The sequence below is a fragment of the Pan troglodytes genome, chromosome 7 (genome assembly GCF_028858775.2).
Source record: "Pan troglodytes isolate AG18354 chromosome 7, NHGRI_mPanTro3-v2.0_pri, whole genome shotgun sequence".
Lineage (NCBI taxonomy): Eukaryota > Metazoa > Chordata > Mammalia > Primates > Hominidae > Pan > Pan troglodytes.
In genome coordinates this window covers 82,303,728-82,326,154 of record NC_072405.2, presented here as the reverse complement: position 1 = coordinate 82,326,154, position 22,427 = coordinate 82,303,728, and the positions used below count along the sequence as shown (strand labels likewise).

The 22,427-nt window shown below is 37.7% G+C and overlaps 1 protein-coding gene and 1 pseudogene across 21 annotated transcripts in view; one reads left to right on the top strand and one right to left on the bottom strand.

Annotated features, from left to right (window-relative positions):
• The window catches only part of STAU2 (staufen double-stranded RNA binding protein 2), a 325,206-nt gene that overhangs the window by 75,161 nt on the left and 227,618 nt on the right, over positions 1-22,427 (top strand). The window lies entirely within an intron of this gene.
• Positions 18,499-19,388, bottom strand: LOC745995 (homeobox protein VENTX-like; annotated as a pseudogene).

Below are 22,427 nucleotides of genomic sequence, written 5' to 3'. Positions count from 1 at the left end.
CTTTAATTGTATCCATTTAAAACTTAGTTCTATTCAATTGTAAATAGTTCCTTTAAATATAATAATATTTAGGTTAGGTTCTCTAAGAAGAATTTGCACACTGTATTAGACTTCTGCCCTTCCCTTTTCCTCTTAGGTATGCCTGGGGGAGCTTTCTGTATGCTAGGAAGGGAGAGGCATCTATATACCTCACCTCTGTAGAGGCATCTTGTGTTGTCCTTTAGTTCCTCTTTTCTTTGTGGTCATGTGCCTTGTCCACGAGGTGTGGAAACTTGGAGTTGGTGGCATCTAGTCCGTCTTTTTCTCCCTTAGGTAATGCTTCCAGAGTGTATCTACTATCTTCCCCTTGCTAATGGGCCGAAACCCTCAGCTTTTCTTGGCTTCCTTGGTATATTTCATTCTCTCCTGTAACATCTCTGCTTCTAATTGTGATGCATACAATGGCAGGCTTCCCAGCCCTCAGCTTGGTGTCCACACCGCATAGGAGGCACAAGGGACAACACATTTCTCTTGTAGTTGTTTTATTTTCTCTTTCTCTGTATAATATGCCCATTGCCTTTATGTTTAATCTGAAGTTCCCCAATGTAAATAAATAAAGCTAGTTGCCCACTTCAGCACAGTAGATAATCTTTAGTCACCTGAGTAAGGAACACCTAGTCTATTGTATACTAATTTTATTGCTAATGTACTCTAGTAAATAGATTTGTGAGAGTATTACATCTTTATATTTGTTTTATTTTGGTATCTGTGGTCCTTTATTGAAATTTTGCTACAGTTCTGACTAGTGAATTTATTACTTTTAAATGGAAATAAACTACTTTTATTACTTCTAAATTTATTACTTTTAAAAAGTCTGGTGCTAAAGCAATGAAAAGTCAGACACTAATCCCTGTCCTTATGGAGCTCATGTTCTTGTAGGGGAGGTAGTCAGTCAATAAGAAGTGGTTAGTCACTGAGAAGGTTGCTTTTGATAAAGACCTCAAAGGAAGAGAAAGAAAAAGCAGTGTGAATGTTGAGAGAGAGAGAGAGAGAGAGAGAGAGAATTCCAGGCTCAAGAAATAGCAAGTACTCCCCGCAGTAGAAGTGTGCCTGGCATTGGCCTCAAGAGGCCAGTGTGGCTTGATCAGAGTGAACCAAGGGAGAGAGGAGTTAGTATGTGAAATTAGACAGGGATCATGTGGTTTTGATTTTCTTTTTTTCTTTTCTAAATTTTCTGTTAAGAATGTCGGCATTTTTTCTTTGTTGGCAGTTTCTAGTTCCAAGATCTAATTCTTATGGTTGTTGTGAGGGGTACAATAATTTTATTTATGATTTCTCCAAAGTCATAAATAAAGGGTGTGCCTTAGGCCATTCCATGAATAGATAATGTGGACTTTTCCTTTTTTGGAGTGTCTTTATTTTATGATTTTCTGCAGATCACAAAAAGGTAAAAAGAATATCGGAAAGTACTAGTAAGCTACCAAGCCGTGTTTCAACTGAAAAGCTCTTTCTGCTCACAGAAGCGCAGACCTAACCATTACTCAGTAGGCTGTTACAACCATGATTTCTCATATGACCTTAATTTATAGATGGCAACACTTGAATGGATTACAGGGACTCTGGAGCCAAAGATCCAAGGAGACGCTCTTTTCCTTGTCAGAACCCAGATTAATCATTAGCTTCTTAAGGCAGGGAATGAAAGGTGAAGTCCAAGAAACAGGTATCGTTTAGAGGGATTTTTGAAAAGGTCCTTTTATTTTCTACCTAAAGCAATATTAAGCAAAATTAGGTATTACCTATGCTGTTTTTCCCCCCTCTACTGATGAGGTTTCTCCACTTGCACTCATTCAAAGGCCTAAGAAGAACTGAATTTTTCTTCTTTTTTAATGATGAGTGGAGAAAAAAACATTTATCCATGAGCAAACTCTGTAGATACAACTTGGATTCTGAAGTACCTGTCTCCTTTTATTATGCCCAAGATGTTTGACAATAATTACATCCGGTTATGTATTTTTCTTTATCATTTGAGGCACTTTTCACTAACAGATATATTATAAAGCAGAAAGCATATAAAAATTCATTTGACAAAGTACAAGGTAAAGCTTGGAGAACACTTCGTGCTTTTGTTCTCCCATCTTTCTTATAAAAATTATGTACATTAGAGAAATAGAATGGCTGAATTTAGACAGTTTTTCAATTTTGTATATTCACAGATAAAAAAATATTATTGCTTAGCAAATGGCCAAAATGGCAGACCAGCAGACCAAATGGCCCCTTGATCTGCTGGTGTAGATTTCCATGGGGCCAAAACTCAAACTAGGTTATGTGCAAATGGGAATTTTTGAGCTATGTAACTGGGATATCTCTTGGGGAGATGTACAGGCATGGTTGGATGTAGGGCTTTAGTGTTGTTCTTCCTCATTTTCTATTTCTCTCTTTCTAGCTCGTTTCTTTTTTTCTCTGCTTTGTTTTCAAATAAGCCGGTTCCCATTTGCTATACTTCATACACTGTATAGTCTGTAGACTTGTAGTGAAGAAGGTGCAGTTTTTTTTTTTTTTTGATAGTCATTAGAAAAGTCCCCACAAACACTTGGAGTAAACTGTCCATCCTGGAATTAATCATTCAAACTTGGTTGGGGGTAGGGACATACTTTACTTTAGCCAAGCCTGGGTTATATGTCCAACCTGGAGAAACAGGTTAGCCCCATCCAAACTACTCTGCAGGGTACAATTTTATGGAGCGGTTCCTCAAAAGCAAAGATTTTTAGAGAAAATTATTGCCATTACAGTCAGAACATTTGGTTCAGTTCCTAGTTCTGATGCTTTTAGTTAAGTGATCTTGCACAAGGCTCTGGACCGCCATTAATTTCCTCATTTGCAAACAGAGATAGTAATAGCAAACGAAGGACTTTCGTGAGGTCATCTTCATTCAGCAGACATTTATTGCATGCCTACTCATTGCCACATGTTGTGTTTGAGTAGAGACTTTGAGGAAAGACAGGCAGTCTAATAGACTTAAGTTTAGTAGAAGAGGAAAACAAAAGAAAGAACAGAATGTAGATGTGCCCCGATGGTGCTATGGAAACATTAGGAAGGAACTAAGCACCCCACCCAGATTGGGGCACCAAAGAAGCCTTCCAGGAGGGATGAACTGAATCTTCAAGGTTAACTAGGATTTAGCCAGGTGAGGAGGGCAAGGAAAAGTAATACAGATTTTGGGAACAAAGGCTAGGAATCCTGAGAAGTTTAGTTCATTCATGGACTTAGAAACAGTTCGGTAAGTCTGGAATGAGAAGAGTGAAGTCTAGGCAGGGCCCCGATTTGAATGTCCTGAAGTGTCCATGCCACGAGGTTTGGATTTTATTCTGAAGGTGATTGGGAGTCATTGAAGGATTTTAAGCTGAGGGATAAAATAACTGGATATATGTTATAGGAATATTGCTTTGGCAATATTCCTAAAACTTGAAGGGATAAAGAATTACAACAATGTTGTTGTAATTCAGGCATAATGTGATGCAGGCCTGGAATAGTGCAGATGGAGAGGAGGGGACAGTGTCTATAGATATTTAGAAGGTAGACTTGATTGCATTTGGGGTATTAAGGATAATTTCAGATATTTGGATGGCTAGTAATACTGTTCACCACAAGAGTAGTTAGAGCAGGTTTTTGGAAAGATGAAGAGTTTAATTTGCACTATGTTGCATTTAAATTGCCTACGAAGTATTTAGGAGTCATTTTATCACTCTTTATGGCCACAATGAAGGGTAGCAAAGATTATCTTTGACTTTAAAGACTTGTTGGAAGTAGACGTGGCAAGAGGTAGTATAACATCTAGAGCTTTCAGAATAGGTTTGTGTAATATATCTTAAGAAAATGGCAGTTTAGGATTCAACGCAAGTTTGAGTGATCTATCAGCTCTTTGTTCATTGAAGATGTATCCTTTCTTCCCCAAAGGGTTTGTTTATTTGTTAACACTCAGTTTGGAACAATTTTATGGCCTACATTCTCATTAGATGTGTTTAGTATATTTTGTTTCAAGGTTACCTTTAGCTAATGTATCCAGTTCTTGGCCCAATCTCTTATAGCTAGGTTGGTGAAGTTATTTTCTTTTAATATATGTTGAGTCATAGCAAGTTAAACAAGAAGAAAACAATTTGGACTATTTTGCCTGAATATTACTTGTTTCTATGGCCAGAATTAGACACTTACTTAAGGCTTCTTGGTTTTTCATTGTACCCCTGTGAAATAAATCTGTGAGACACGGAAATCATTTTACAGATAGTGATGGCTATCAGTGGAAATTTGATAGGGCGAAAGAAGTTTTTTGAAGCATCCAGATTGACTTTATTGCATTATGTTAATTATCAGTAAAATTAATAATAGCCAAGATTCTGATTTATGAAAACAGCTTGTATATTACATTTCAGTTTATGTTATATAGGCTGATGATTTGTTGCTAAGTATTGTGATGTTGGTGTGCTATCTATTCTGAGGTTGTTCAAACTTTGCATATAAGATTTTTCACTCATTTGTAACGCCCTCTTAAAAAGCATATTGGAAAGTACAACAGTTGATGTTGAATATTCAGTTGGCCCCTCGTATCCCTGGGTTCTGTATCCATGGGCTCAGCATTCATGGATCCAGCCAATTGTGGATTGAAAATATTCAGGAAAAAAAGGGTGGTTGCATCTGTATTGAACATGTACAGACATTTTTTTCTTGTCATTATTTCCTAAACAACGCAGTGTAACTACTATTTTCATAGCATTTACATTGTATTAGATATTATAAGTAATCTAGAGATGACTTAATGTATATGGGAGGATGTGCATAGGTTATATGCAAATATTAAAATATTAATATTTTATATCAGGGACTTGAGCATTTTATATCAGGGACTTGAGCAGCCATGGATTTTGGTATCTGTAGCAGGTAAGGGTGAAGGTCCTGGAAACAATTCCCCACAGATAACCTAGGGATGACTGTATTTGTACCAGCAGTGATATGAACAGTTACAAACCTACAGTTTTGGTTTCTGCCACCAGATGGTGCTTGTATACTGATCAAACAACATACAGACTGGGTGAGCTCACTTTGGTTACTATTCCAAGGCCATTAAATTAGAGGTTAAACCATATGAAACTGCCAATATTTGACGTTTCTTTGACCTACAAATATGTCAGTTTCATATGTTCAACCCAATAGGAAAAAGTCATCCAAGTATACAACATTAAATTCTCTTGGATAAATGAAGTAAGCATAAAGTGGTGAAAAGCCCAATTTGTTTCAATAGATATAGAACTTTGCCTTTTGTATACTACATCCCTTGGTTTGGGGAATATATTCTTTTCTCTTTTCTCATATGCTTTACACATGGAATGTGTGTCAGAACTCTTAAACTGATTCTACTTCATGTAGATATCACTTTATAGAATAGATATAGAACTGAAAGATAGGCAGCAAGGTAACTTTTTAAATATTTTGTTAAAAATAATGTTAAATTAGGATTTTTTTTTATTTGGGAGAAATTAACCTAAAGCCGTAACAAAGATGCATTAAAAATGTCTTTTTAAAACTCTCATAAACCAGAGAAGAAAATTTGAACAAGTTACCAAAGCAAGGATGAGGAAGAGTGAACTTAAGATCAGTATCCCCCATGGTCACAGATATAAAAATTATTATTATTATTTTTTGAGACAGTCTTGCTCTGTTGCCCAGGCTGGAGTATAGCGGCCTGATCTTGACTCACTGCAACTTTTGCTTCCCAGGTTCGAGCGATTCTCATGCCTCAGTCTCCCGAGTACCTGGGACTACAGGCGCATGCCACCACACCTGGCTAATTTTTTGCATTTTTGGTAGAGACAGGGTTTCAACACATTGCCCAGGCTGGTCTTGATCTGCAGACCTCAAGTGATCTGCCCGCCTCGTCCTCCCAAAGTGCTGGGATTACAGGCATGAGCCACCATGCCCAGCCAGATAAAAATTCTTAACAAAATATCAGCAAATTAAATTCAGCCGAATTTAAATAACATTATGATTAAATGAAGTTTATTCTAGGAAAGCAAGATGAATTTAGTATTCAGTAATCAAAGTAATTAACCCAATTAATAGAATAAAGGAGAACAACCGTATCAGTATCTCATTAGGTGCAGAAAAAGCATTTGACAGAAGTCAGCGCTCACTAATGATATAGACTCAGCAAACTAGGAATGGAAGAGAACTTTCTTAATCTGATAAATGGCTTCTTCAGACAACCTCCAGGTAACATTATGCTTTATAGTGAAAGACTGAATACTTGTAAGATCAGGAACAAGGCAGTAATACACACTGTTATCACTTCTGTTCAACATTATACTTAAGGACTGGTACGGTAGCTCATGCCTGTAATCCCAGCACTTTGGGAGGTTGAGGTGGGCAGATTGCTTGAGCTTAGGAGTTTGAGGCCAGCCTGGGCAACATGACCAAACCCCATCTCTGTTGGCATGTGCCTCTAGTCCCAGCTACTTGGGAGACTGAGGTGGGAGGATTGCCTGGGCCTGGGAAGTCAAGGCTTCAGTGAGCTGTGATCGCCACTGCATTCCAGCCTAGGCAACACAGTGAGACCCCGCCTCAAAAAAACAACAAAGAACCCCACATTTTACTTGAGTTCTATCAAGTGCAACAATAAGAAGAAACAAATGGGGGAATATTGGAATAGGAGATATAAAACTATCTTCATAGACACCATGATTCTGTATGTAGAAAATAATAAATCAAAACTACTGAAAAGCTACTGAATAAGTGAATTTAGTAAGGCCACAAGTTGCAAGGTTAGTATACAAAAATCAGTGGTATTTCTAGTAAATAGTAATGAGCAGTTGGGGAATTAAATAGCGTGAAAACATATTCAGAGATAAATTTAATAAAATAGGTACACAACCTGTATACTGAAGGCTATAAAATACTGCTCAAATTAAAGAAGACTCTATTATTTAAGACTTAAGTTCTCTCAAAGTTGATGTGAAGATGCGATGCAGTTGTAACAAAAATCATAGTAGGGTTTTTTTTTTTGGTAAAATTAATAAAGTAGTGCTGACATTTGGAGATGCAAAAAAACAATTTGGCTACTGCAAATTGTTTTTGCAGTAGCCAAAACAATTTTGAAAAGAACAAAATTGGCTGGCCCACACTACCTGACTTCAAGATTTGCTATAAAGCTACAATAATCAAGACAGCAGAAAATTAACATAGGAACAGATATATGGATCAGTGAAACAGAATAAAACAGCAGTTGGCAAACTATAGCCCATGGGTCACGTCTGGCTTGCCTGTTTTTGTATGGCTTGCAAGCTAAGTAATGTTTTTTACATTTGCAAGTGGTTGGAAAAACATCAAAAATAAAATGATATTTTACAACACATGACATTTAGATGAAATTGAAATTTTAGTGTGTGTCAGTAAAGTGTCATTGGAACACAGCCACAGTCACTTGCTTAGGTATTGTATGTACTTGCTTATTTATAGTCTGCTTTTGTGTTACAACAGCAGAGTTGAATAGATGTGATAGATCATATGGCCTGCAAAGCCCAAAATATTTTATATCGGGCCCTTTATAGAAGTTTGCTGATCTCTGGAATATGGAGGCAAGAAATAGATCAATCCATATATGAACAATTTAATTCGTTCAAAATTAATTCCAGTGAAGGTGCTAATGGGGAAAGGATACTCTTTCCAACAAATAATAGTAAAATAATTGGCCTTTCTGACAGAAAAAAAAAAAAGAACCTGGGCTGGGCGCGGTGGCTCATGCCTGTAATCCCAGCACTTTGGGAGGCTGAGGCAGGCGGATTACCTGAGGTCAGGAGTTCGAGACCAGCCTGACCAACATGGAGAAAACCTGTCTCTACTAAAAATACAAAATTAGCCTGGCATGGTGGCACATGCCTGTTGTCCCAGCTACTCAGGAGGCTGAGGCAGGAGAATTGCTTGAACCCGGGAGGCAGAGGTTGCGGTGAGCTGAGATTGTGCCATTGCACTCCAGCCTGGCAACAGGAGTGAAACTCCGTCTCAAAAACAACAACAACAACAACAACAACAACAACAACAACAACAACAACAACAAAAAACCCCTGAACCTTGACTTCACACCACAGACAAAAATAAATCAGAAATGGGTCATAGACATGTATGTAAAAGTTAAAGTAAAATTTCCAGAAGAAAATACTTTGCTACTTTGGAAATAGACAAAGATTTCTTAGAACACAAAAAGCATGGATCATGCAACAATTGAGAAATTACATGTCATCAAAATTTAAACATGGATCATGAAAAAATTGAGAAATTATAAGTCATCAAAATTTAAACTCCTGGTACTTGAAAGACACTTTTTACAAAATGAAAAAGCCAGACATATATTAGAAGGAAACATTCGTAATACATATATTTGAAAGAGGACTTCAGAATATATAAAGGAATACCTACAACTCATTAATAAGACAAAAATGGACAATATTTTTGAATAGACAATAGAGATAAGAATGGCTAATAAACACATGAAAAGATCCTCAAAGTGATTAGTCATCAGGGAAATGCAAATTAAAACCATAGCTAAAGTTTAAAAAGACTGACAACACCTAGTGTCATGGTGGGGCAACTGGAAGTCTCATATATTGCTGCTGGGGATATAAAATGGTACAGGCACCTTGTCAGAGTTTATGATGTTCTTATGAAGTTAAGCATGTAGTACTTATCTTACCACCCAGCAATTCCATGTGGTATTTACCTAAGATAAATGAAAATATATGGCCATTCAAAGACTTATACATGAAAGTTTGTAGCATTTTTCTTTATAATAGCCCCAAATTGGAAACAACCCAAATATCTACCACTAGGTAAATGGTTACACTGTAACGTAACCATGACTTGGAATACTATTCAACAGCAAAACTTGTGATTCATCCAATGATATGCATGAATCTCAGAAACAATATGCTGAGCAAAAGAAGACAGGACAGATACATAGTGTAGATACTGTAAGATTCTATTTTTGTGGAATTCTAGAATAGGCAAAACTAATCCGTAGTGACAGAAAGAGGTTCTTTGATTGTCTAGATTTGGGGCTGGGAATTTCCTATACAAGGAAAGTTTTGGGGGTGATAGAAATGTTCTATATTTTCATTTTGGTGATTGTTAATATGAGTGTATGTCAAAATTCATCAAACTCTGAGCCTAAAATAGGCACATTTCATTAAATGTAAATTTTACCTCAATAACATTGATTTAAAAAATAACATTTTGTAATCCTCCATTTTCTTTGAGGCTAAAAATATTTATAAGAAAGCGCCAGATTTTTGCTTCTCAAGCATTTGGCCAAAAACATTGTAAATGTTTTTCTAGAAGTTAAAATAATATTTACCTTATAGGGTGTTTGAGGACAGAATGATAGGCTGGTTCAGTTGCTTAGCTTCTGCCTTTGTGCACTGATTGTTATTATAATTGTTAGCCTTTATTGCATTTTAGCTTGTTTAGTTACAAGTAGAAACTCTGGAGTTGGAATCATAGTTATGTGGATTTGAGCAGGTTATTCGACTTCTGATTCTCAGTTAATTCACCTGTAAGTTAGGAGAATAAATAACGCTTCCTTACAGTGTTGTTTTCAGGTTTTAATAAAGTAATTCAGTGACCATGCATGACCCTTTACCTTACTTTACTGTAGTGTTTTGAGTTCCTTTAAAAGAATCTAAATATCAGTGTATTTGTACTGGACATTGTTACTGTGGGAGATTTAAAAGAATTTACATCTGCTTAATTAAAAAAATTAAATCAGGCTGTGATTCTGTTATTATTTCTGGGTGTATGCTTTATAGGAGGAATGGCTGATTCTCTATTGCATATGGATATTTTTGGCCCGTGTTAAAATTTACTTGACCCTGGAATAATACTGCCACTGTTACCCAGAGAATCATTTCTCCCTTAGAAAACTGCGCATATCAGGAGTTATTAAGTTAGGATTTAAACATGAGCTTTGGAAAATCTGTGGCCTTTGTGTAATTATATGCAGCATTTTATACACATACCTCTTCTGCCTTGTCTAGCTTGATAGCCATTCAAGCTGGTCTTTCAGCTTTCTCAGCGTTGATTCCCAAGGAATATCTGGTCTGTTTTCTTGCCACAGAGTTAGTATTCAAGTACTAATAACTTGATAATACATTTACCATGATAGAACTTCAGGACTCCCTGCTCCTTTGTTCTGCTTTTAGAGGCAGCCAGGCAGGGGATCACCACTTAATCTTGGTCCTGAGCCGGTGTCTCGCTCTGTCACCCAGGCTGGAGTGCAATGATGCGATCTCAGCTCACTGCAGCCTTTGCCTTCAGGTTCAAGTGATTCTCCTGCCTCAGCCTCCTGAGTAGCTGGGATTACAGGCGTGCGCCACCATGCCCAGCTAATTTTTGTGTTTTTAGTAGAGACAGGGTTTCACCATGTTGGTCAGGCTGGTCTTGAACTCCTGACCTTGTGATCTGCCCACCTCAGCCTCCCAAAGTGCTGGGATTACAGGATATGTCACACAAGTTTTAACATTTTTCATATCCCCTTTAGACAAAAACAAAAGCATAAGTAAACAGAGCCAATTCTTAAATTAAAAAATGTCTCTATAATTTTGGGTTGACCTTAGTCTGATTTTCATTTGGTCACTTTTTTTTAATGCTATTGAAATCCTTTTTGAGTTCTTTGTGCTAAAAGTTTAAGCATTATTCTCTACAAAAGTGAATATAAACAAAGTGGCAACAAAAAGATAATTACCATAAGTTTTTCTCCCTTCAAGTTTGCTGCGATTATTTAGGAAAATATAGCCATGACTTAAATCTGATTAATACTGAATTCGTAATGTTTTTACAACAAGGGGTCTATCTTTCTAGTCCTAAAGTTATTTAAAAATTTTAACAACTTTTGTCTAGAAAGGGAGAAATAAATAGCATTCTCTATTCTTTTATTTGAGGCTAGTTTTATTAATCTGTTGCTCAAGCTCTGAAAAATACTTGGTTTATTTTGTGTTTGAAGCAATGCTCTTTCACCAATATCTTTATTTTTTTGTTCAGTTGAGCAAAATCTTGCTTAGCAATGCTTATTTACTTGTGTTTAAAAAAAAATCTGGGTACAATGACAGTTTAAATTATGAAGCTCTTCTTTTTTCAGACAGAGTTTTGCTCTTGTTGCCCAGGCTGGAGTGCAATGGCGCGATCTCAGCTCACTGCAACCTCCGCCTCCCGGGTTCAAGCAATTCTCCTGCCTCAGCCTCCTGAGTAGCTGGGACAACAGGCATGTGCCACCATGCCAGGCTAATTTTGTATTTTTAGTAGAGACAGGTTTTCTCCATGTTGGTCAGGCTGGTCTCGAACTCCCGACCTCAGGTGATCTGCCCGCCTCAGCCTCCCAAAGTGCTGGGATTACAGGCATGAGCCACCAAGCTAGGCCATGAAGCTCTTTTTAATATGTCATGTGACATATAAATATGTGGGCTTTCAGTATTCAGAATTCTGAAAGGTTTATGTAGGTTGCCATTCATTGCTCTAAAAATTCCGAAAAACTTTTGAAGCTTTTTTTTCTGCTTTGTTTTGGAGGGTTCCTTTATGAATCAAAAAACGTTATCCACCAGCTGTTTCTCCTTAATGCTCAATCACTTTTTATGCATTTTCTTCAAATACTGATTTTCAGTGAAGGTTTTGTGAAGTTTTAGTGTCCGTTGGATTTAGAAAGCAATTTAAGTATGGTTGGTTTTTTGTTGTTGTTGTTGTTGTTGTTGTTTGTTTTTGTTTTTGTTTTTGTTTTTTTGAGACGGAGTTTCTCTCTGTCGCCCAGGCTGGAGTACAGTGGCTTGATCTTGGCTCACTGCAACCTCCGCCTCCCAGGTTCAAGCGATTCTTCTGCCTCAGCCTCCAGAGTAGCTGGGACTACAGGCATGTGCCGCCATGCCCAGCTAATTTTTGTATTTGTAGTGAAGACGGGGTTTCACCATGTTGGCCAGGCTGGTCTTGAACTCCTGACCTCGTGATTCACCCGCCTCGGGCTCCCAAAGTGCTGGGATTACAGGCATGAGCCACCACGCCCGGCATAAGTATGGTTTTTAAAACAAATTTGCTTTGACTATTAATGAGGGTTTATGTTACATGTTTATAGAAGTTTCTGCAATAACATAATTTCTTGGAAATGTAATATTGTGTCTAATAAATTCTGGGTAAGATTTTGGGTGATCATCAAGTAGGCCTTGTTCCAAACTTTGTTTTTATGTTGATTACTGGAAACTTAGAATGTATTTTCTCATAGAAACATTGTGATAAATGGTGGTGAACGTCCCAAGATAATTTTTTTCTTTAATTGAGATGGAGTGTTGCTCTGTAGCCCAGGCTGGAATGCAGTAGCACGATCTTCGCTCACTGTAACTTCCCCTACCTGGGTTCAAGAGATTCTCATGCCTCACCCTCCCAAGTAGCTGGGACTACAGGCGTGGGCCACCACGCCTGGCTAATTTTTTAATTTTTTTTTAGTAGAGATGGGGTTTCACCATGTTGGTCAGGCTGGTCTCGAACTCCTGACCTCAGGTGATTCGCCCACCTCAGCCTCTCAGAGTGCTGGGATTACAGGCGTGAGCCACCGTGCCCAGTCCCCCAAGATAGTTCTTAAAACCCCATGTTACTGAGTGTGACTGTTGTGCCTTTTAAATAATTTTTTTTTTTTTTAATGGAGTCTTGCTCTGTTGCCAGGCTGGAGTGCAGTGGTGCAATCTTGGTTCACTGCATCCTCCGCCTCCTGGGTTCAAGCGATCCTTGTGCCTCAGCTTCCCTAGTAGCTGGGATTACAGGTGTGCGCCACCACACCCAGCTAATTTTTGTATTTTTAGTAGAGACAAGGTTTCACCATTTTGGCCTGGCTGGTGTCGAACTCCTGACCTCAGGTGATCTGCCTACCTCGGCCTCCCAAAGTGCTGGGATTACAGGCATGAACCACTGTACCCGGCCTCTGAATTCTTTTTAGCAAATAAAGTTGTCATTGACACCTAAACCTGGTAAAGACAGTACAGAAAAGGAAGTTGCAGTCTAATACCAATATAAATATAGAAGAAAAAAATGAGCAAATAAAATCTAATATGAAATTAGTAATAATATATACCTTCTAAAAATTTATGTTGAATTTAATTCATTCATTTGAATACTTTTATTGCTATAACTGTTGAAGGTTATGAATTCTCCTTCGACCATTGTTTTACATTTGTACTATAGTTTCTGCTATGTGGTAGTTTTATTATTCTTTCAGTATTGATTTTCTAGTTTGTATTTTCCCTTTCATGTACAAATTACTTAATAAAAGGTTTATTTTTCAAGTAGAAGGGCCCTTTGCTTTTTAAAATTTTGTTATTAATTTCTAGTTTGTTATATTTTGATTTGAGACTGTAAGATCTCCACCTTGTGGTACTACCTTATGCTTTCTTTGAGATCAAATGGAGGATCATATGTACACACATATACAGCATAACATCTTCTGTAAGAGTTTGTTGCTTTGGTCTTTTATATGTTTTTTTGTCCACTTGATCTGTGTTGTACTGAGAGTGATGTGTTAAAATCTCTTAGTATTTGTGTGCTTTTGTTTATATCTCCTTGCATCTCCTGTAGTTTTTGGCTTCAGGTGGCTGCTGCATTATTTGGTGCATAGGTATTCATAACTGTTATATATCACTGAAGAATTGCAGGTTTTAGCATTAATACCTAGTGTTCGCCATTAATACCTTTTTGCTTGAACTCTGCTTTGTCTGATATCAGCATAACAATCACTGCTTTCCGTTTTCATTAAGCTGGTACAACTTTTTAGCCTTTCTCTGTTTTTGGTGTCTCTTGTATGTAGTGTATATTTGGGCCTTGTTTTATGAGACAAATTTAAAATCTTTTTTGTTTAAGCCTGAAATGTATTTGAGTTGAGAAATAAAGGCAGATTTTGATTTGGCATTTGGTTGACAGCGGGTGTTTACCATAAATTAAATGAGCTGTTTGCAGCTCTACCATTTGGGTAAAATATATTTGAAGTGTATGATAAGATCAAAGCATTTTATAAAACAAATGTTATTTCAGCAAAAGGATATGGGAATTAACAATATTTTGATGTTTTCTACCCTTTTGGAGTATATAAAATTAAACTGCTAAGGGAAACAATAGCAGGTATAATTCATAATCATTTGATAAGTCATAGTAATACTGTTTTGGAATATTTCCCAGAAATGGAGAATCTGAATAATTGTAGCAAATGTGTAATGCATCCTTTGTAAGTCAGGTAGTTTCTGGTTACTTGCTTTCAGCAAATTGTGAGAGGACTTAACATCAATTGCCACATCATTAAAAATAATTTCTGATGGTAGATCACAGTGTGTGTTTTGGCATAGAAAAAATTGAGTGACCTTGTTATAACAAAACTCAGAGTGATTTAGTTTTTAATGTGAATTACATTTCTTAGTGATTATACCTGAAATAAGTGAAATAAGAGTAGAATTGAGAACTTATCTCATTTTAGCAGTAAGAAATATTCTTTCTTAGATACATCAATATAAAGAAAAAAGCTCTATAAATGTCAGTGAGTTTCATGTCCATTAATATTTTACTTTTTGTTTAAAAATTATGTGGCCTGGCACGGTGACTCATGCCTGTAATCCCAGCACTTCGGGAGACCAAGGCGGGCGGATCGCAAGGTCAGGAGATTGAGACCATCCTGGCTAACAAGGTGAAACCCCATCTCTACTAAAAATACAAAAAAAATTAGCCTAGCGCAGTGGCTCATGCCTGTAATCCCAGCACTTTGGGAGGCCGAGGCGGGCGAATCACGAGGTCAGGAGATTGAGACCATCCTGGCTAACACGGTGAAACCCTGTCTCTACTAAAAATACAAAAAATTAGCCGGGTGTGGTGGCGGGCACCTGTAGTCCCAGCTACTCGGGAGGCTGAGGCAGGAGAATGGCGTGAACCCAGGAGGTGGAGCTTGCAGTGAGCCGAGATCGCGCCACTGCACTTCAGCCTGGGCGACAGAGCGAGACTCTGTCTCCAAAAAAAAAAAAAAAAAAAAAAAAGATGTATTAAAATTATAATATTTGTTTCATTATCTGCTAATAATTGCAGTAATGGCTCATTGCACAAAATATTTTCTAACTTACATGGAAATACAAACTTCTATAATTTTAATTAATATATCTATTTTTGTTGCATAGAATTATGGTAGAATGAGGAATAAAAGACTTTTAGTTATAAAATATGAAATTAGGATGAAATTATTTGGAGAGAGTGCAGTAAAATGCAAGTTAAACAAGATACAGCTGGTGTAAAATTTCTGTTGTATTTAACAGAATTTATGTATTTTTTAAGTAGATAAAGGTGGATGTCAGCTTGCTATGATAGTTCAGTTTTTGGATACACTTAAAAGAGTGACATAATTTTATTTTAAAATGTAAATATTTACAGTAAATTAGAAACTACATCCTTTGCAAGTACTTAATGAAATTTTAAAAATGTGAATTAAAACTTCAGCTGTAAGAAGAAATATGCAAGAATATGTGTAACTTTCTAAAATGTTTTTGTAGGGTACGAGCATTCAAGTTTGAACACTACTGCCATAGATTTATTTGAAAAAGAAGCTAAGTTAGAGATGGCTATTGCAGAATGCAGAAGAGGTGTACATTTTTATCCTGATTTACACATGCATAGGCAAATATGGTGGTTTAAGAAATGGTTTGATAATTAAAAGAGTTCTTTTTTTTTTTTTTTTTTTTTTTTTGAGACAATCTTGTTCTGTCATCTAGGCTGGATGGAGTACAGTGGCATGATCACGGCTCAGTGCAGCCATGACCTTCTGGTCTCAAGTGATCCTTCCACCTCGGTCTCTCTAGTAGTTGGGACACCATGATGTCTGGCTAATTTTTTATTTTTTGTAGAGATGGGGTCTCACTATGTTGCTCAGGCTGGTCTCAAACTCCTGGGCTCAAACAATCCTCCCACCTTGGCCTCCCAAAGTGTTGGGATTACAGGGGTCAGCCAGTGTGCCTGGACAGTTAAAAGGGTGTTGAGCTTGAACATAGCAGTCATAGTTAAGTTTTTGGGCTCAGTTATACCAAAAATTGAAATCTTATTTTTCTTTTCTGGTATATAGTGTAATCCTCCCATTTATAAAATAATAAAATTGTATTTATCACCTTACTACTATGTATAGGTAAAAATATTTATCTTGAACCATTAGAGGGCAGCACGGTTTTATCTTTGAAATTAGCTTTCACAACATGTAAATGCTTTTGAGTCACAGGCTTAATATAAGCATGATTAAAATAAACTATGAAATTTTAAGTTAAAATTAAAATATTTCATTTGGAATTTTTGTAATATAAAAAATGTGGTAGCAAGATAAAAGTAAGTCATCCTTTTATTTTTTCCCTCCCCTTCCCTCTTCCTAACCACATTAGAACTTTTACAAAGTTTGAAAAGCTATACAGCTTGATTCTAAACTTAATATTTACCTTGATTTTCAGATGAAGAGTTACCTAAGTCAGTGTTATAAGATGTTCCATGGTAAAAGGGATTTGAAGACAAATTTTGGAAATGCTGCATACTGTATCTCTCTTGAAGATTCCTAAAGGTGTCATGAAGAAAACTGTTTACCTAAGTGGTTCCTAACACTGACTGAACATCAGGCTTTCCTGGGCAGCTTTAAAAATTCTGATGCCCAGGCTTTATGTGGACTAATTAAATCAGAATTTCTGGTTGCAGAGCTTGAACCCCACTGTTTTTTAAAACTTCCCCAAGTAATTCTATGTCCAGTCATTTAAATACTGGTCCCCACAACCCAAAACACATTACCCTCTATTAACATCAAAGATTATGAGATGGTTTGAATAGTCATAGAACTTTTGAAAGAAGTAAAGAAGAAGGGAAGAATTACAGTTAACCACACTCCTTAGGGACAGTTGTTCTGGACAGCTAGTTTCCCCACATTGCTGAGGGTTCACTTTTTTTTGGAACCTAAAACTTTACTTAGTTCAGTAATTTTGGATAGAAATATTTCTAAAAGTTATGGCATATATTTTTTATATCCTTAAATAGAAAATGCCACAATTCTTAGCATAAAGAATCGTTGCTGTTGACTCATTGTCAACCTTATAAACAATAAGTATTACAAGCCTCATGAGATATATACATGGTTTGTCCTTATACCAGATAATTCTAGACATCTGTTTCTAGAGTACCCAAGTGTGCTTTTAGTTACTTTCCAAATCATTGTTGTCAGTCAGATTGTCATCTTATTTCTTGTTTTTGTCAGTGCACCTTTGCATATTGCTTGCTTCTTTCTTTGATGCTTTTCAATTGCTATTATCTTGAAAACTGATATTATAGTTTGAATTTGGGGCAAAGTAAGAGTAGCAGGGCTTTAATTAGGCCCTAAGATGTCCCCTTAACTGTGGAATACATCGAGTTTTATCTAGTTGGTGAATTTTTTTACTTCAGAATTTATTTTTTTCTGTCATACATTTTGCTAAGGATCTGCCTTTTGAGTAGAATGAAGTGGCCAGATAGTTGAATACAGGTTTGGTGAATATCTATATGTATATATGTATGTGTATGTGTGTTACACATACATATTTAATGACATGAAGTACTTTGGTTGCTTGGAATTGGACAGAAATAACAGTTTTTTTTTTTTTTTTGGGGACAGAGTCTTGCTCTGTCACCTAGGCTGGAGTGCAATGGCGCGATCTCCGCTCACTGCAACTTCCACCTCCCAGGTTCAAGCGATTCTCCTGCCGCAGCCTCCTGAGTAGCTGGGATTACAGGCACCTGCCAGCATGCCCGCCAGCACGCCCGGCTAATTTTTTTTTTTTTGTATTTTTAGTAGAGATGGGGTTTCACTATGTTGGCCAGGCTGGTCTTGAACTCCTGATCTTGTGATCTGTGTGCCTTGGCCTCCCAAAGTGCTGGGATTACAGGCGTGAGCCACCGCGCCTGGCCAGAAATAACAGTTTTAATAAATTTCATGAAATCACTTTCTTGTATGTTAAAGGAAACAGAAAGGGTTCATTTGTGCATGGTTTAGTCTTTCTTTTGAATGTGGAAGTTTTTCTTCTTCTTTGTGTGTCTAAAAAAATTAAAAAGTGAAACATTTTCCAAAATGAGAAGATTTGCTAGTAAGTAATGCATACTTCTATGAGATTATCTGCCTGAGTTTGATAATTTTATTTATATAATTTTTTTTTCCCCTTCCAATCCTTCATGGTTTTCTTTTTTACACACAAAGCTTACAACCTTTACTTTTTCCAACTGGAAAACCAGTTTTTCCAACACTTTTTAAAAAACAAATTACCCTTTTATCATATGCTGAAAGCCCTCCCTATAACAAGCCCGCTTCTGCGTTTGACTCTACACTGACCCTTCATTTACTCCTAAACCAACCCTTTTGGTAACTTTTGGTGAAGAGGTGGCTTTAATAAATATATTCTCCAGAAATCTCCAGAACCTTTGCGTGGGTCAGGGTGAGAGGTGCCTCCACGATGTAAACAGAACAGCTGAGTTCTCTGGGTAGGTGCCAGGTGCAATCTGCACAGACCTGTATGGGAGGCCTGGAGTCAGAGGCATTTCCTCAAAATGCATCCCGTCTCCGGCAGAGCACACCAGGCCCCAGGGCCCCGTGGACAGGGCTGGTCCCAGCGTATGCATGCCACTTCCTGGGCTTTGGGGGGTGGTATGCCAGAGTCTGCCCACAGCAGGAGGCCCACTCAGAGGCCAGGGCCTCTTGTTCCACTTGGCAGAGACCTCAGGAGCCAGGGGACAGCATCAGAGTCTGGGGCCCAGGCAGGGGTGCCCAAGGGCACAGCAGGTGCAGGCCATTGGCAAGGCCAGAAGACGGTGAGTGGAAAGCCAGGGGTGCGTGCAGTGACTCCGAGAAGGGGCTGTTCAGCTGGGAGTCCTGCATTTGCCGCTCGTGTTTTATGCGGCGATTTTGAAACCAGGTTTTTATCTGGACCTCCGACAGCTGCATTTCCCTGGCCAGCCTCTTCCACTCCAGAGGGCCCAGGTACTGGTGGTGCCGGAAGATGCCCTCCAAGCCACGGACCTGCTCCGTGGTGAAGGCTGTGTGGACACAGTGGGGCCCGCCAGGCGTTTGGCCCTTTCCTCAACCCAGCCATAGCCGTCTCTGGTGGAGGCAGATTTGAGGACCTAGCCTCCTTGATGCTGACGGCCTGAGGGGGCTCCTCGGGGCCAGATGCCTGGTCCGGGCCAGGGAGGCTCCCCAGGGAGACCTCGGCAGGCCTGGGGGTGTGGGTCGGCCCTGAGCAGCTGCTTTGGGAGAGCCAGTCCACGGAGCCAAAGCTAGAGGGCTGCTGCCGGCCGCAAGGTGGGGAGGAAGAGGGACGCATGGCCGGGCAGGGCTGGCCAGGGGCAGGATCCAATATTTATATCATTTCCTCAAAGATGTTCCTTTATCGACTTGACGTTTTTGCTTGGCATTGCTTCTATTCTCCCATTTAGAGTCCTTACATATATATTTTTCTGTTCTTCTATTATTGCCCTTTATTTTCAGTCTCTTCTTGGGAACTGAAAAGGAAACTTTCTTTTGGAACTTTTGATTTCTAGGTGTAAGAACTTCTGTTCACTAATTTGATGGAAAAAAAGAAATAGGATTGCACAGTATTTTTCTTTAGAAGGAAAAAACCCGCCCTTTTTGTGAGTTGTAGATCAAAAGTCAACAGAGAAATGTTGGTTCTACATTAAAAATTTCCTAATACGTATTACCGTCTGATGTATAAGTAGCAAATATTCTACCTTTAATAGTGTTTAGTTAGAGATGGGGGGTTATCATTTGTCAGGAATATTAAAGAGAACTTTCTTTGGTTTGATACAGATGAGTGACTTTTAAAACATTTTTGACTCTGACCTTTGCTAAGGAATTTTTAAAAATAATGTGACCCAGTATATAAATACATACCTACATCCACACACATATACATTTTTACATATATCACTAAAACAAAAAATTTATGATACCCATAACATCTGTATTATACTCTAATATTTTCTATTTTGTTTTATTAAAAAATTATAGTTGTGGTTTATTAAATTTATTTCATGACCTGTTAATGGGTCATAATTTATACTTAAAAAAAATTTAAATTATTTCCAAGGTTTCATCCAACATAAGATTCTATGTTAGCATGACTCTATGCTCTCATAGAGAATCAAAGCTCATCATAGAGCAGCTGGGACCATGTTAAATTAGGAATGATAATAGAAATTCTCCAAGACATCTGGATATTCAGTTATCCCCATCATATCTGGAAGTCCAGTGTCACCAGTTACTCAAAAAGTACAGAATCTTTGAATAAAATCTGCGATTTACTTAATACTGTTGTATCAATGTTCAGTTTCCAGTTTTGACCAGTGTTACTGTGTTTTTGTCAGTTGCTAACGTTAGGGAAAGCTAGATGAAGGGTGTATGAGAATTCTGTGCTATCTTTGCACCATATATATATATATATATATATATATTCTTCAGAGAAGATACCAAATTACAGAGTGGGGGCTGGTATTATCTTTTTTATGATTTCTGTTGTGATGGAACAAATATAATGAGGAATAGGTGAGTTTAGAAATAATTTCTAGAAAATTGCAAAAGATCAGGGTTGGCAACCTGGAGCTCTGTGTTGAGAAAGGGGTAATGGGGAGCAGTGTTAGTCAATTTAAATACAAATAGAAGTCTTTACTTAAATGGTAAGCAAGAATAATGATCTGTATGAAGTGATGAGACGTTGGAAAAATGCCACTTATTGGATATCAAAAAAATATTTTTAACTGGCTGAGTTAGAAACAAGAATATGGGATGTGCAGAATGTTTGGAAATCTCGGTCTTTGTTTTGCATCTCTGAACTATTACACCATTGAACTACTCTTTCTTGGCTTGATGCCTTTAGAAACTACATACTAGCTTCATCAAAAAGCTCTTATTGGAGGCTGGCCTGGTGGCCCAGCACTTTGGGAGGGCAAGGTGGGAGGATTGCTTGAGGCCAGGAGTTTGAGACCAGCCTGGGCAACATAGCAAGACTTAGTCTCTACAAAAAATTAAAAAATAAGTTGGGCATGTGGTGCAGGCCTGTAGTCCCAGTTACTAGGGAGGCTGAGGCAGGAGGAGATCGCCTGAGCCAACAAGTTTGAGGCTGCAGTGAGCTATGATGGTACCACTGTACTCCAGCCTGTGTAACAGAGAGAGACTGTGTCTCTAAAAAACAAAAACAAGAAAACTCGCATTTGAAAAACAAGACACAACTGAAAGACTCCAAACCTAACCCTTTTCAGAAAATCAGGGGATAACCATTTACAGTAAAGAAAAAGGGTAATTTTAATGGCAGAAGTTAAAAGTTCAAAGAAAATTGCATGTTGGGTATTTTTTGTATACTTATCACCATGCTGACAGCAGTAAGGTGATTCAAGGGAAATACATGAAATTGTTCCTGCCCATAGGAATGTGTGTTACCTTCAGGGAGATAAGATGATAACAGTAAAAGTTATGTAGTCTACTGTGTGTAGAACACTGCCAGTTTCTTTATACACAGACGTGGTAGTTCTCCAAGGTATATATATTTTATCCCTGTTTTAGTTATGAAGAAACAGAGACTCAAGTTTAATTTGCTCAGTATCATTTATAAAGTAAGTTATAGAATTGGATTATAAATCTATTTCTGCAAAACTCAAACCCATTTTATAAAATAATTTTGTTATTGGGTATTTTGGATACTGTGAAGTAAAACGCTCGAAGCCTCACTTCAGAACGTATTTTTTCTAGAATAAAAATCACCATGAAATAAAATCATTCAAGAAAATACTAGGAATGATAGTATATGTGGGATGTAAATTTTCAAGATACGTATTTGGAAACTTGAGAATGTAGATACTGCTAATTACTATTGATTTAGTTATTCTGTCTTCCTTTTAAAAAATCTTTTTATTTAGAAATAATTAGAGATTCACTGAAAGTTGTAAAAATGGCACACAGAAGCCCATGTACTCTGCACTCAGTCTCCCCCATTGGTTACATTTTACAGACTTGTAGGACAATATTTCAAACCAGTATACTGACATTGGTAAATGTATGTGTTGTAGTTCTGTTTCATTTTGTCACATGTAGATTCATGCAACCACTGCAGCAATCAAGATGCAGAACTCGGCCAGGCATGGTGACTCATGCCTATAATCTTAGCTCTTTTGAGAGGCCCAGGTGGGACAGATAGCTTGAGACCAGGAGTGTGAGACCAGCCTGGGCAACATAGTGAGATCCTATCTCTACAAAAATAAAAATAAATTAGCCAGGCATGGTGGTACATGTGTGTTGTCCTGGCTACTTGAGAGGCTGAGGTGGGAAGGTTGCTTGATACCAGGAATTTGAGGCTACTATGAGCCATGAT